This window comes from Fistularia commersonii, chromosome 1 (genome assembly GCF_037954325.1).
Source record: "Fistularia commersonii isolate RoL2024-O1a breed Wild chromosome 1, RoL_Fcom_v1.0, whole genome shotgun sequence".
NCBI lineage: Eukaryota > Metazoa > Chordata > Actinopteri > Syngnathiformes > Fistulariidae > Fistularia > Fistularia commersonii.
The window spans coordinates 26,131,258-26,143,257 of NC_141284.1; the positions used below are offsets into that span (position 1 = coordinate 26,131,258).

Here is a 12,000-nt window from a genome sequence, read left to right on the forward strand (position 1 = left end):
TCAATCGATCAGTGCAGCGTATAAAAAGGGATTCGTTTTGGATGTTGCAAGACCAAAAAGTTGAAAAATTTAGTTATCTTTCTCTGATTTCAACCTGTAGTGTAGTGTACTTCGAACTAATTCGTTTACAATATCTTTTAAAGATGTGTTGTACTGTTTTCGTTTGAATGTTTTGGTGGTTTGCTTTTTTGCTTTTCAACACCCAGGGCCATACTTAGTGAATGTGGAATTATGTTCACAGCAACTGACTGAACCCACTAATATCATCGAGTCATTAGGGGGGAAAAAAAATGTATGACTGACACGGATTATCTTTTCTGCCCTTGTCGGGAACAGGTGAGAACTTGCCCTGGAAGAATTGTTATAAATATCAAAATCGCCTCTTCTTTCCCACGCTGCGGAATTGTGTGGGGGAATTTTGTTCTTTCCGTTTACGGCTCACGTGTCCTGGCAGTATGTAATCTGTTTATTGTGGCTGGAGCCAGAGGTGCATTTCACGCCTTGTGTGTGTGTGTGTGTTTGTGTGTGTTGTACACTGATTACCCCTTTTCTGTGTTTCATCCCATATTCTACCTTTGTATTGATGCGCGTATGCGTGTTCTGTGCATCAGCGGCACATCTCCTCTCCCACATCTCGCGATTGTGGCTTCACAGCGGTTTATAACAAGTCCTGAGATATGGGGCTGATTTTGATTAAAAGCTGGAAACTGTCGGTTTGATCTGGCAGCCCTGCGTGCATGAGAAATAGCAAAAGCTTTGACAAGCTGACATTACGCCGACCACCGGGCATAAATCAAACAATGAGCGTTAACATAGCAAACCCCTCGTAGGACACAAGTAGATTATATAAAAATGTCTTAAGGGTTTCCTTTAGAGCCTTTTTTTTTAAGCATTAAAAGAAGATTCAGTGGAATCAGCAATAACAGAAAGTCGGGTTACATTTAGAAAATAATGGATGCAATATTCAGCACGGCAAACGGTGTGGTTCGCTCAGGAAACGTAACAACGTGGTTAAAAAGAGCTTTATTGACAACACGTGTTTTGACAAGACAATATTGTCAGGTCTAAATTTGGAGATCCGCTGGTTTTGTAAAGGTAGAGTATTAGATATTATGGGAGACGAGGGTCTCCGGATGGTCTTTACCGAACAACCGGGGAGCTCAAATGTCATTCGGCGCGATGTTTGTTGGTCCGCTGTGTGCAACCTTGTGTCTCTCATGGTGGCGTCTGTTCACAATGAGGAGGCTGTGAGACATTAGCTGACGTCTATAACATTTTATTAGCAACAGGGAACATTTGGCTCCCGCCAAAAGCCAAAATATGAAACCCATCTAGATCTCTCTGCGCAGACCTCTAGCCTCTAGCTTGTTTCCTGCTTCAAAAAAAAAAAGGGAAAAAAAACAACGACCTAGATTTCATTTACACGTGAAGTATCATCTCAGGACTACAAACATGTATTGTAATCTGAATACTTTGGGTTCTTGAATGCTGTTTTTTTTTTTTTCTCGTCCAAAGATAGATCGCGAAACATTTACGTCGTCCCCAAAAATGCAGTTTGCACAGCTCCTCAAATTAAATTAGTTTACCGAAAAGCCACATTGAAGGTGCGGCTCTCTAAACGGGAAGACGATCTCTCGCCCAAATCGCTTGTCGTCAACCGGATAACCGAACATACTATAGAGGGGTCACTGCAGGCAACTGCGATTTTTACCCCCGACTTTTAAAAAAGGGTAATTCTGGTTAATGCTGTAGTGTTTATTACATAACCAAAGTCCAGGTACTAAGAAGGGGTCATTCGGTCTGTAGCATCGGTCCGTGGAGCCGCTTTTACATCTTTTGCGTCGCGCAATTACACGGAATTTCGTCGCACGACCGGGATTTCAGCACAAAACTGCTGGCGGCCTTGGGTCGAAAAGGCGCGTCCGATGAGACGACCGAAACTGCATCAGCGCATTTTCACACGGGTTGTTTCTGTTTGTCTGTTTTTTTTTTCATTTTCAATTCCAGTTTATGTGAAGACATTCCGACGCGTTCTCGTGCGAATTCGAAAAACCTCGGCTCGCCGTCGAGCTGAAACTGCGGGCGTGAAATATCCCTCCGCTCCAAATCCGTCGTCCACGCTGCCTGTCAGACGCTCTCCTCCCCGCAGATTCTATTTCCTGCGCGGCCTGACGTGCCGCTGCCAGGCCAGGATGCCTCCCAACAGATTTTAACAATTCTGTTCAGGGCTGTTTCTGCCTGTAATGGTGAGGCGGTGAAACCAGCGGTGTGAGAGAGAGAGAGAGAGAGAGAGAAAAAAAACAAACAAGATTAACTCAGAACAGTCTCAATAAAAGATCTGTGGAAAGAGCAGAGGACGGCAGGACACACAGCGAAGGAATGCAGTTTGCGGGGAAGTCGGATTCTCTGCCGCCCGCATTTCACAACAAACTGTGTCGAGGGACGTTAAAAAAAAAAAAAAAAAAAAAAAAAAACCGTCGTATCGGTTGCACGATGGCGTCCTCCCTTCTTTTTTGCCCCGTAAATCAAGACGTTTTACCAGATCGATTCACTGCGGAGAGCGAAATAGACTGCATGATGAAAGAGAGGCCTGTCGGGGACCCGGCGGGTCTCCTTTTTTATTTTGGAATCGCCTTTTACCCAAGAGTTTTTGGAAAGTTCAACATGTTATATTGACCTTGTTGGGCCGAAAGCGTGGTGGCGCAATAATGACACCACGGCTCAGGACGGATAGATGATCGGACGCATGAATACAGCCAGCGACAGGTGTTATATGAGACCTTGAGTCGTCAGGTTCGCGAGGACGAATTTCCCAAAATTTTCTCCTCCGGGTGCCCGCCGTGTGCGAACGCACGTGTGTCTACACGTGACCACCCGTCACGTTACACCACCCAAAAAAAAAAAAAAAAAAAAAAAAAGCGCCATGAGCTCCCAGCAAGATGCTGCACACCAAGTTGAAAATGTCGCCAAGTCACGCAACCGCAGCGCGGCATCTGAAAATCCCTCCTCACGTCCTCACGCCTCCTGCAGATGCGCTCCATGAGGCGCGTCAAAGGTCCAGGGAGCGACCCTGGTCCGGGTCCTGAGATGGACTTTAGCTTTTAGTGCTTTTTAGCGCATTCGGATGAAAGGGGGCTTTGCTAGCAATGTGTTCGGCCGCAGACGTGCGGCGGCCCGTGCCCGTCGCGGATCGGTAAATCAGTCTCTGCCGAATATCTGCGCCGTGCAGCGTCTTACCCAAGTATGCGCGCGTTTCTAGGTAATTCAAGTCCTTCAGTTCTAAAAGCACGAAAGACTTCATAAATCAGGGCAGACGTCAGATAACCGGCTTCACCCCCCCACCCCACCCGCCCATCCCGAGTCCAGGCGGGAACCCCTCAGAGCCAAACCAGGAAACGAGCCGGGGTGTTTTCTCTTGCTCCCTTGTTACTCTTTGAACCTAACAAAAAAGAAAAAAAAAAAAAAAAAAAAAGGATCTTCTGTTCCGCTTCAAAAAAAGGCCTGCAACGTATTAAAATTGCGTAACGCCGACGGTCCACACGTTGCCAGCCGGTGTTTGATGAAGCAGAGGGACAACAGCTGGAGGCGGGAATTTTGACGATTTATGTCTGAGCGCGTAAAACCCGTAGTTAGGTTGGATTCACGCTGCGGCCTCGTTGTGCAGGGGTCAAAGGTCGGGTTCGGCAAACTCGTTCCCGATGGTTTCGTCCCCGGCGCCGCTTCTCTGGCCCCGAGTTAAATCTTGCTCTTTGGTGATTGTCACTTCCAATGTTTTTTTTTTTTTTTTCACCCCCAAGGTTTTTTTTTTTTTTAAGAGTAAATAAATGTGATGAATCAATTTAAAAGAAAAAATGCGTAACAAAACCGCCAAAAATCACTTTAGAAACTAAAATAAATATCACAATTATCTATCTATCTATCTATCTATCTATCTATCTATCTATCTATCTATCTATCTATCTATCTATCTATCTATCTATCTATCTATCTATCTATCTATCTATCTATCTATCTATCTATCTATCTATCTTTTTTATCTTTTTAGGTTGATTGATAGATGGATAGTGGAACTCAAATAAGTTTAATGGTCGTTAGTGTATTGCAGCTGCGATCAAAAGATACATGAGTAAAAAAAAAAAAAAATCTTAAAATGTACTTTTATAAATATGTTTAAAAGGATTTTTTGGCGGTTGGTTTCAGTTCTTGTGAAACTCTATTACGGCGCTCCGGATTCGCCGTCGGAAGGCCCGTGCTCGGGGTTTACTGTCGTTCCCCAGAGGTCGCGGATGGAGGTCACCCTGGGGGAAGATCACGCCTTGTTTACATCTGAAACACTATCTCTCACGGCTTGGAAAGTCACGCCGCAATTCCCCGGAAAATTTGCAGGGAAGCAAAGTATATTTAAAAAAAAAAAAAGAGGAAGATTTAACCTCATTCCTACTGAAAACAACGCTGTGACTCGGCACACACACACACACACACACACGCCGTGCATGGGATGATTGGAGTGTTTTTTTTCTAGCCTATTGTTTTATTTCTTTAACTTCTTGTGACACTCAGCAGCTGGTCCCCTGCCATATTTACATAAATATTCTCATTTTTTTACTTTACATTATTTTTTAAAATATCAATAATTGCAGTGTAGTGATTATTTCAGCCAGTTCGCTGTCTCATTTATTTTTTTTTCAATCAACGTATTGTTTTGACAAATACCGAGCGAAGATGGTAAATCACTCCAAAATGTAGATTTGGTTTGTCAGTAAAAGCGGCGTTGAAATCGAAAATCCGAAATGAATCGGAGAAAGGCCGTCAAAAAAAAAAAAAAAAAAAAAAAAGTGAAATTTGAGAGTGATTAGCGCGAACCTGCTTTAGCAACAGTTACAGTTTTACAATTGCGGGAAAATAAATGAAACTCAAACTAATGAGGTCGGTTTGGATCAGAACGAAGTGTGAGACTGGGCCGGGCCCGCCGGTGCGTGTTCGGGAAGAAAACCCCCGTACGGAGGTGGCGCGCTCACGTGACCCCCAACACACTGCGTCTTTGTGTGTCCCATCCTATAAACCCCCTCCCCGACTCAAACATTTTAAAAGCGGATGGCGACTTTTAATTTGACACTGTCGCGATCGAATGTCGACGCGCGCCGACATCCCCGTGATTTGTGCCGCTCCCGCTTCGCGCCTCCGACCCCCGACCGAAACAACAACCGTCTGACACCTTTGCTTCTCATCGATGCGACGACGAGACCCCGAGTCGCCAGGAGACGCGGCTTTTACGAGGCCGGGAGGCCTCGGCGGCCCTCCTCGCCTCCTCACCTCCTCCCCGACGCCCATCCATTCAGATTTACGCTTAACGAGGAGGCCTGATTTACGCCCGACCCCGGCGCAGAGCTCGTGTTACATTTCATTAAAGAGGAAGCCATATTTTACGGCGTGTTTAGTCGCCCGACCAGGCTCCGGCTCTCTTGACGAGCGGTTGCTTGGGGTTTATCTCACTTGTTGAGCGTAACCTCATCGCCGGACTCTTATAACCGGTGTATTACTTGTTTATTACACGTAGAAGGAGGCGTATCAACGGTATTACGTTCTGATTATTGATTAGCAGCTGTGAAGAATTGTCTTATAACCCTTCCTCAGGACGCTGTTCTTATGATATTTTAAATATCTCTATGTGGCCCGTGGTGATCACCTGACTCAGACGGCGGCAAATCTTTAAAATGTACGTCGCAAATTTCCCAGTCGCATTTATTCTTTTTTAAATTCCTCATGAAAATTGAGCGCATGCAGATTCACAGGGTTCTCTGAACCTTCGACCTTCATGATCTGGAACAAACATGGCAGCCTACATCCGAAACGAGAAGTCTCTGAATATCACGTACGATGTTGCCGGATTAAAACCGCCAACCCGACGTCACGCTCCTGTTCATTTGAGCAATCTCACACGCGAAGTTTTATATGTCCGCCCTACCGCTTCGCCGCTGGCGTCACGCCGAAACTGCTAGCATGCTAACCGGCCTGTACCCGCGCGGTCCATCACAAATCGTCACTTGAGGCCTTTTCCTTTTACGTTTTAGCTAGCACCTCTCCACCAGAGATAAGAACACTGCCAGAATATTCACAAAAATATAATAAAATAATGTGGCAGTGTTAGCACGCGGTCGCGCGCACCGTCACCTGTTGCAGCTTAGCATGTAGCAGCGACAATCGGGACTGTAAGTCATTAGCTGGGGCTCCGGACATCCACGTCCATTTTGCTTGCTATCAGGGATCCAGATGTTTGATTCCAGCCTTTTGCTTATTGACAAATATTGACAAATATTGCCTTGACACTGAAAACACAGCGAAGAACTACAATGGCTGACTACATTTCCCAAGCAGCTGTCTCCCGTTTGGATTTAAAGCAACATAATACGCAGAAACCGTTTCTAAAGGATCGGACCAGGGTCCCGCTGCACTGGCTGGGTGGAGAAAATAAACCCGAGAGGATATTCGAGGAAAAAAAAAATTATAACGATAATATTACTAGTGAGGCCACGATAGAAATTGTGGAAATGCACAGCGGCCTTTCGGCTCCTCGTCCACAAGGGGGCAGTAGTTGCACGCTGCATCCCCGTGGAAAGCCTTCTTCTACTCCAGGTTTGCAGCTGCTCGGCCATACGGTGCTCCGAGGAGGCACCTCCAAATATTTAATCTTAAACCAAATACCCCCGTGTTTTAAAAAGCAATAAAAGGTGGAAGTGGGTTGAAAGGACGCAAGTAAGCAGAAGAAAAAAACGACCCAGACTTTTTTTTTTTTTTTTTTAAAATAGAAAATGAGACCGTATCCGGTTCCGGGGCCCCGGCCGTAATGTTTTCTCTAAGTCCTTTGTTATTTCCTCGGTAAATGCATTTTTTCCCCCTCTTTTTTTTTTTTTTTTTTTTTTTTAAACTCCAGGGGTAAATCGATCCGTCTCCGGCAAATGGAGTGTGACGACATGAGACGGACGCCCGGCGTGTGATCACGGCGGCCGGCTCTCCGGGGACCGGCGGGGCCCTCGGTCCGACCGCCCTCCCGCCATAATTGGTTTTTCTAAACAGCGAAACCCCGAAAAATCAGCCGGGGGAGAAGCAATGAAGCCACTTAGGGCTGATGAAGGGGAGCAAGGCCTCTTCCACCTCCGTCCCCGGCAGACGCAGAACCGGCCGCGCCAATCACGGCAGAATTAGGCCTAATATTTATTTCCAGAAACGACCGTGCGAGTTTGGCGTCCCGAAGGACATGTTGCGGACAGATGTGTGGGTGACCTAATGTCGGGGGGCGGGGGGGTGGAGAGGGTCGCTCCACCGTAATATCAGATCCCATCTTTTCACCACCACCCCCCTCACACACACACACACGCACACACACACTTATACGTATGTATGAGCCGTGGCGAATGGCGAGTTCTTTCGTTTGTTTTTCCACGTGTCATGTGTTTCTCCAAATGTCCCCTGAATGCACCGCGAGATTCAACCCCCGACACGTCGGACAAAAAAAAAAATTATATCAAAACCAAAAAACTAAAAAAATTGAAGGTAATGTCAGTTTTTTTTTTGAAAAAACTTCTCGCTCTTCAATTCTCTCATTTCGGAAAAAAACAATAGAAATAGATTTTGTAAGATTTATCGCCATCGTTGGACCGATAACACGCCCATGTTTATTGACCTTATTAGTCGCTCAATTTTAAGATCACGTTATTTAAAAACCAGGATCACCTATAAGAGATCAAATATATTAATACATTATGTAGTTAATAAACATAAGCCTTGTTTGCATTTGTTTTTATGTATAAGAAATACATAGACACTATATGGTTTTCCCATATTACTGCATAAAAATCTCTGAGATGATATTTTTGCTGTTTTCCGCCGAGTATCCCAAGGCAACCACTTGAATTATTATTGTTATGAATTTAATATATCGGTTGAGCGGCTTAAATAATATCAGAAAAAACAGTCTGCCTCTCCAATTAAATTCGGTGGAATGGTAATATAAAAAGATCAAATAACTGATAGGTCAAGACCCCGAAATATTAGCCCCTGATGAATTGAGATCATAGATTTATTATTATTTTAGTGTTGTTAATTCAAAGGATTCAAATTCAAAGTGGAAATCCAGGCAATCGGTCACATTCAGCTCTCTTGTGCCTCATTTTCAAACCTTTGAAATAAAATCAAAAAGATTGAATATTGCACACAGTTTCACTCTTTGAAATTTTTTTTTTTTTTTTTTAATTGTAGGGGAAATATAAAATGCCATTCTGAATATTTGTCATACTTAGTATTTGATTAACTATATCTACAACATCAACAATATCACTGGTTTTGGAACCTTGAAAGCAATAAATCCTCACGAGCGTTTCGTCATGATATTTCTCTCAGCCAAGGAGGTTTAGTCTTTCATTACATTCTGTTTGTTTGATTGATTTTATTTTTTTAAATTATAAATATAAATAATGACTAGAAATAAAATAAATAAATAATACTTTTTTTTTTCCATTAATTCTTTTATTTATACCTGGTCATTCTGCTGCAAAAAAACAAACAAAAAAAACCTTAGTAACATAATTTCCATGAAAGCTGGTCCAAGCCGGAGGAGGAGGAGGCAGAGGCTCCTCCATATAGGCCTAGAGTGTACGCACGCGTGTGTGTGTGAGAGTGTGTGTGTGTGTTTGCGTGTGTTTGCGTGTGTACGTTGAGTCCAGCCAACCGCCACCGGCGTTTAAATTTTCACCAGCACGCATGGCCACATTTTCAGCAGAGAGCCAGGAGTCTCCAGCATCAGCACCGTAGTTTTGCCTGGAAATGGACGACGCACCGGACGCCACCCGTTAATGACCGCATTATTACATTACCACTAATATCCATTTTTACACACACAGCCATTAAAATGCTCACAAAGGCTCAATAAATCTTTGATTTTTATTTGATAATAGCCGGGCCTCCTCAATGACAATAAGGTGTGTGTTATTATCCTGCAAACAGAAGCTGTAAACACTGCGGCTGTAAGTTTGCACAGGAGGAAATAAATCTAGAGGTGAAATTGTAATAAAAGATAAATCCCGGGTGGGGTCAGGGGTCAAGGCGGGGGGGGGGGGGGTCGCTCCAAGCATTACGGACAGTTTCACAGTTTGCGAGAATCATCGGGATTTCATCCTGGCGCTTATCGATCCATCAGAAATCCAAATGGTCAATTTAAACATAATTGTACCAAATACATCAGGAGACTACATTACAAAATGAAGCTACATGGGAAAATAGCTAGGCTAATTTTGAAATGTATATATCTGTATATATGGCAATGTCCAAAGGCTTATCTCAGTGTGGACTGTTATTAAAAATAATCTTTTATAAATAAATAACACAAAGTACAATTTTGGCATCGCTGAACCGCATGGGTGATGTAAAAAGCACTGATTTGACTTATAGATACAAATTCAATAATCAGACTGAATAATAGTTAATAAAATAGATTAATAAAATAATAAAATAAAAATGTAAATATTAAGATGAACTACTTGTTAATTTGAAAACATATTCATAGCCATCTTCATCATATATGTATATATATATATATATATATATATATATACGACAATGTATTTATTGCATAATGTATTGATGGTTTTAAAGCATACATTTGTGTTGTTCAAAAAAACTAAATGCCAATTTCTTTGTTGAATTTTTAAATGATTTTTGAAACACTAAAATGAAAAAGGTATCTTGATTTAAAATGTTGGTATATTATATATCTGTAATCTACATAATGAGATGTTAAACATCTTTTTATCAGATCCAAGTCTGATTGCAGACGGTCCAGTTGACACTATGGATACACTGAAGCTCCCTCACTTCTTGCCTGTAACACACACTCACACACACACACACACACACACACACACACACACACACACACACACACACACACAGGCCAGTAACTTAACTGTGACATAAACTAGTGCAGAAGCAGGTCAGTTTCATACAAAGAATCAGATCAATAGCAGGATCAGGTAGTATTGATCATTGTTGCCCTGAGGTCGCCAGTCCGCTGAGCGTCAGGACTGCACAGAGACCTACGAATGAACACACACACACACACACACACAGGCAGGCGTTTCTGGCTGTCAGCTGATTCGTGCAACTGATCTCTTCTTTATGAAATAATGACGATATCTAGCCATATTTTGGATTTATTTAAAAGTGAGCTGATGCCATTGGCCCCTGAGGTGCTGCTTAAAGCCTGGTTATAGCCCCCCCCCCCCCCACACACACACACACACACACACACACACACACACACACACACACACACACACTCCCTCCCCATCCTCCTCCCCAACACAGCTTCTTGTTAATTTCACGGTCGGGTCATGATCATTTATCACGCACGCAATCTCCTGCATAATAATGTATTATTTATGCTGTTATTTTAAGATTAGCTTCAGGAGGATAATTATGATTGCTCAACATGGGGATCATTGCTTTCCATTTAGAGGGTCCAATTATTAGAACCAGGACGCTGCACCGAGAGACTTGGAGGGGGGGGGACGGAAACACGACGTGCATCATACGCCATCGTGCGCCTTTTTGGTCACATGACACTTCTCCCACGTACATACGGCGAGGCGGGTTATAAATAGAGAACGGAAAACGGGCCAAAAAAGGGTGCGGGGCGGGTTCGGAGAAGGTAGTGGGACGACTCACTGCGAGGGAAAAGTGAAACGTGGAGCAGCAGATGGCAACAATAATAAATCGGTGAGGGAAATCAGCTACACAAGCTATGCTTAATTGAGCACTTAGACTAAGTAGTCAAGGGGCAAAGAGAGATTGACCCCGTTTGAAAATGAAGGTTTACAGTTGTGAGACTCGACTGTGTGTGTGTGTGTGTGTGTGTGTGTGTGCGTGTTCTTTCCTCGCATCTGGACTGTGCATCCGTGCAAAGGCAGCAGCCGCCTCGCTCCTGTGTGGCCCGCACTCTCATGCCACGGAATGGTCAAGCGTGCGTGTTTGTTTGTTTTCCCGTGTGTGTGTGTGTGTGTGTGTGCGTGCGTGAATCGTGCTGAGAACACCTCGTCAGGACGTTGAGTGTAATTGCGCGTATTTGTGCGAGACATGCACGCACGTTCTGTACGTTCGCGCTTCCATCGGGCGTCTGGACTCGGTTTTGCAAAGTGTGCTTTTTTTTGAGGTGCTACTGTCTGGCCCCCTGCAGGATCTCTGATCCGTCCCCGATTTTCCCGATCTATAATCGATATCGGCCTCCAAGCCGGTCGACATGCACGCTCTCTTGTTCCGCCGCCTCCCCCCAGCTGGACGCCAGTGGTGTTTAAAAGGTCGAAATCCTGTCGCGCAGCGGCCGTGACATCAACATCCAGGCATTTCGTGATGCCGTGTGATTTATAACACGGATGACAGGCGGCGGCGAAGTCGTGTTTCTTTTTTTTTTTTTTTTTTTTTCAATGTTGCGGCACCAAAAAAATCCACGTCCCTCTTGGCGCCCGAACTGCGACATCAGTACGAAGTGACATTTTTAAAAGTCTTCTGCGTTCGAGGTCTTGTCGGTTTTTTCCTCATCCGGCCCTCGGATTTTAATGTCAATTAATCTTTATTTCCAACTAAAATCCAACATCTGTCTGACATAAATCTTACGCTAAATCAACATCTGGTGCAGCTGGCCGTCAGAACCGACTCGGAAAGAATGTTTTTTTTTTATTTATTTATTTTTTTAATTTTGTTTTTTGTTTTTTTTTTGTTTTTTTTTTCAAATTAGCAACCGCTAGATCTGCATTTAAAGATCGCAGGAAAATCTGAAGTCAGGTGAGACGTAATCGTCGAGGGAAGGCGTTACATCACAGAATCCTATGTTTTAACGTATTGTTTTACCATAATACTATAACACGGAAGCCTGTACCTGATAACGGTGATTATTTCAGCTCATATCTAAACGCAGGAAATCAGACGTGAAGAATTCTCTCCTTCTGTTGC

At 43.8% G+C, this 12,000-nt stretch overlaps 1 protein-coding gene across 1 annotated transcript in view; it reads left to right on the forward strand.

Moving 5' to 3' along the window:
* The window catches only part of slc25a21 (solute carrier family 25 member 21), a 111,534-nt gene that overhangs the window by 1,523 nt on the left and 98,011 nt on the right, over positions 1 to 12,000 (forward strand). The gene's annotated exons all lie outside the window — the stretch shown is intronic.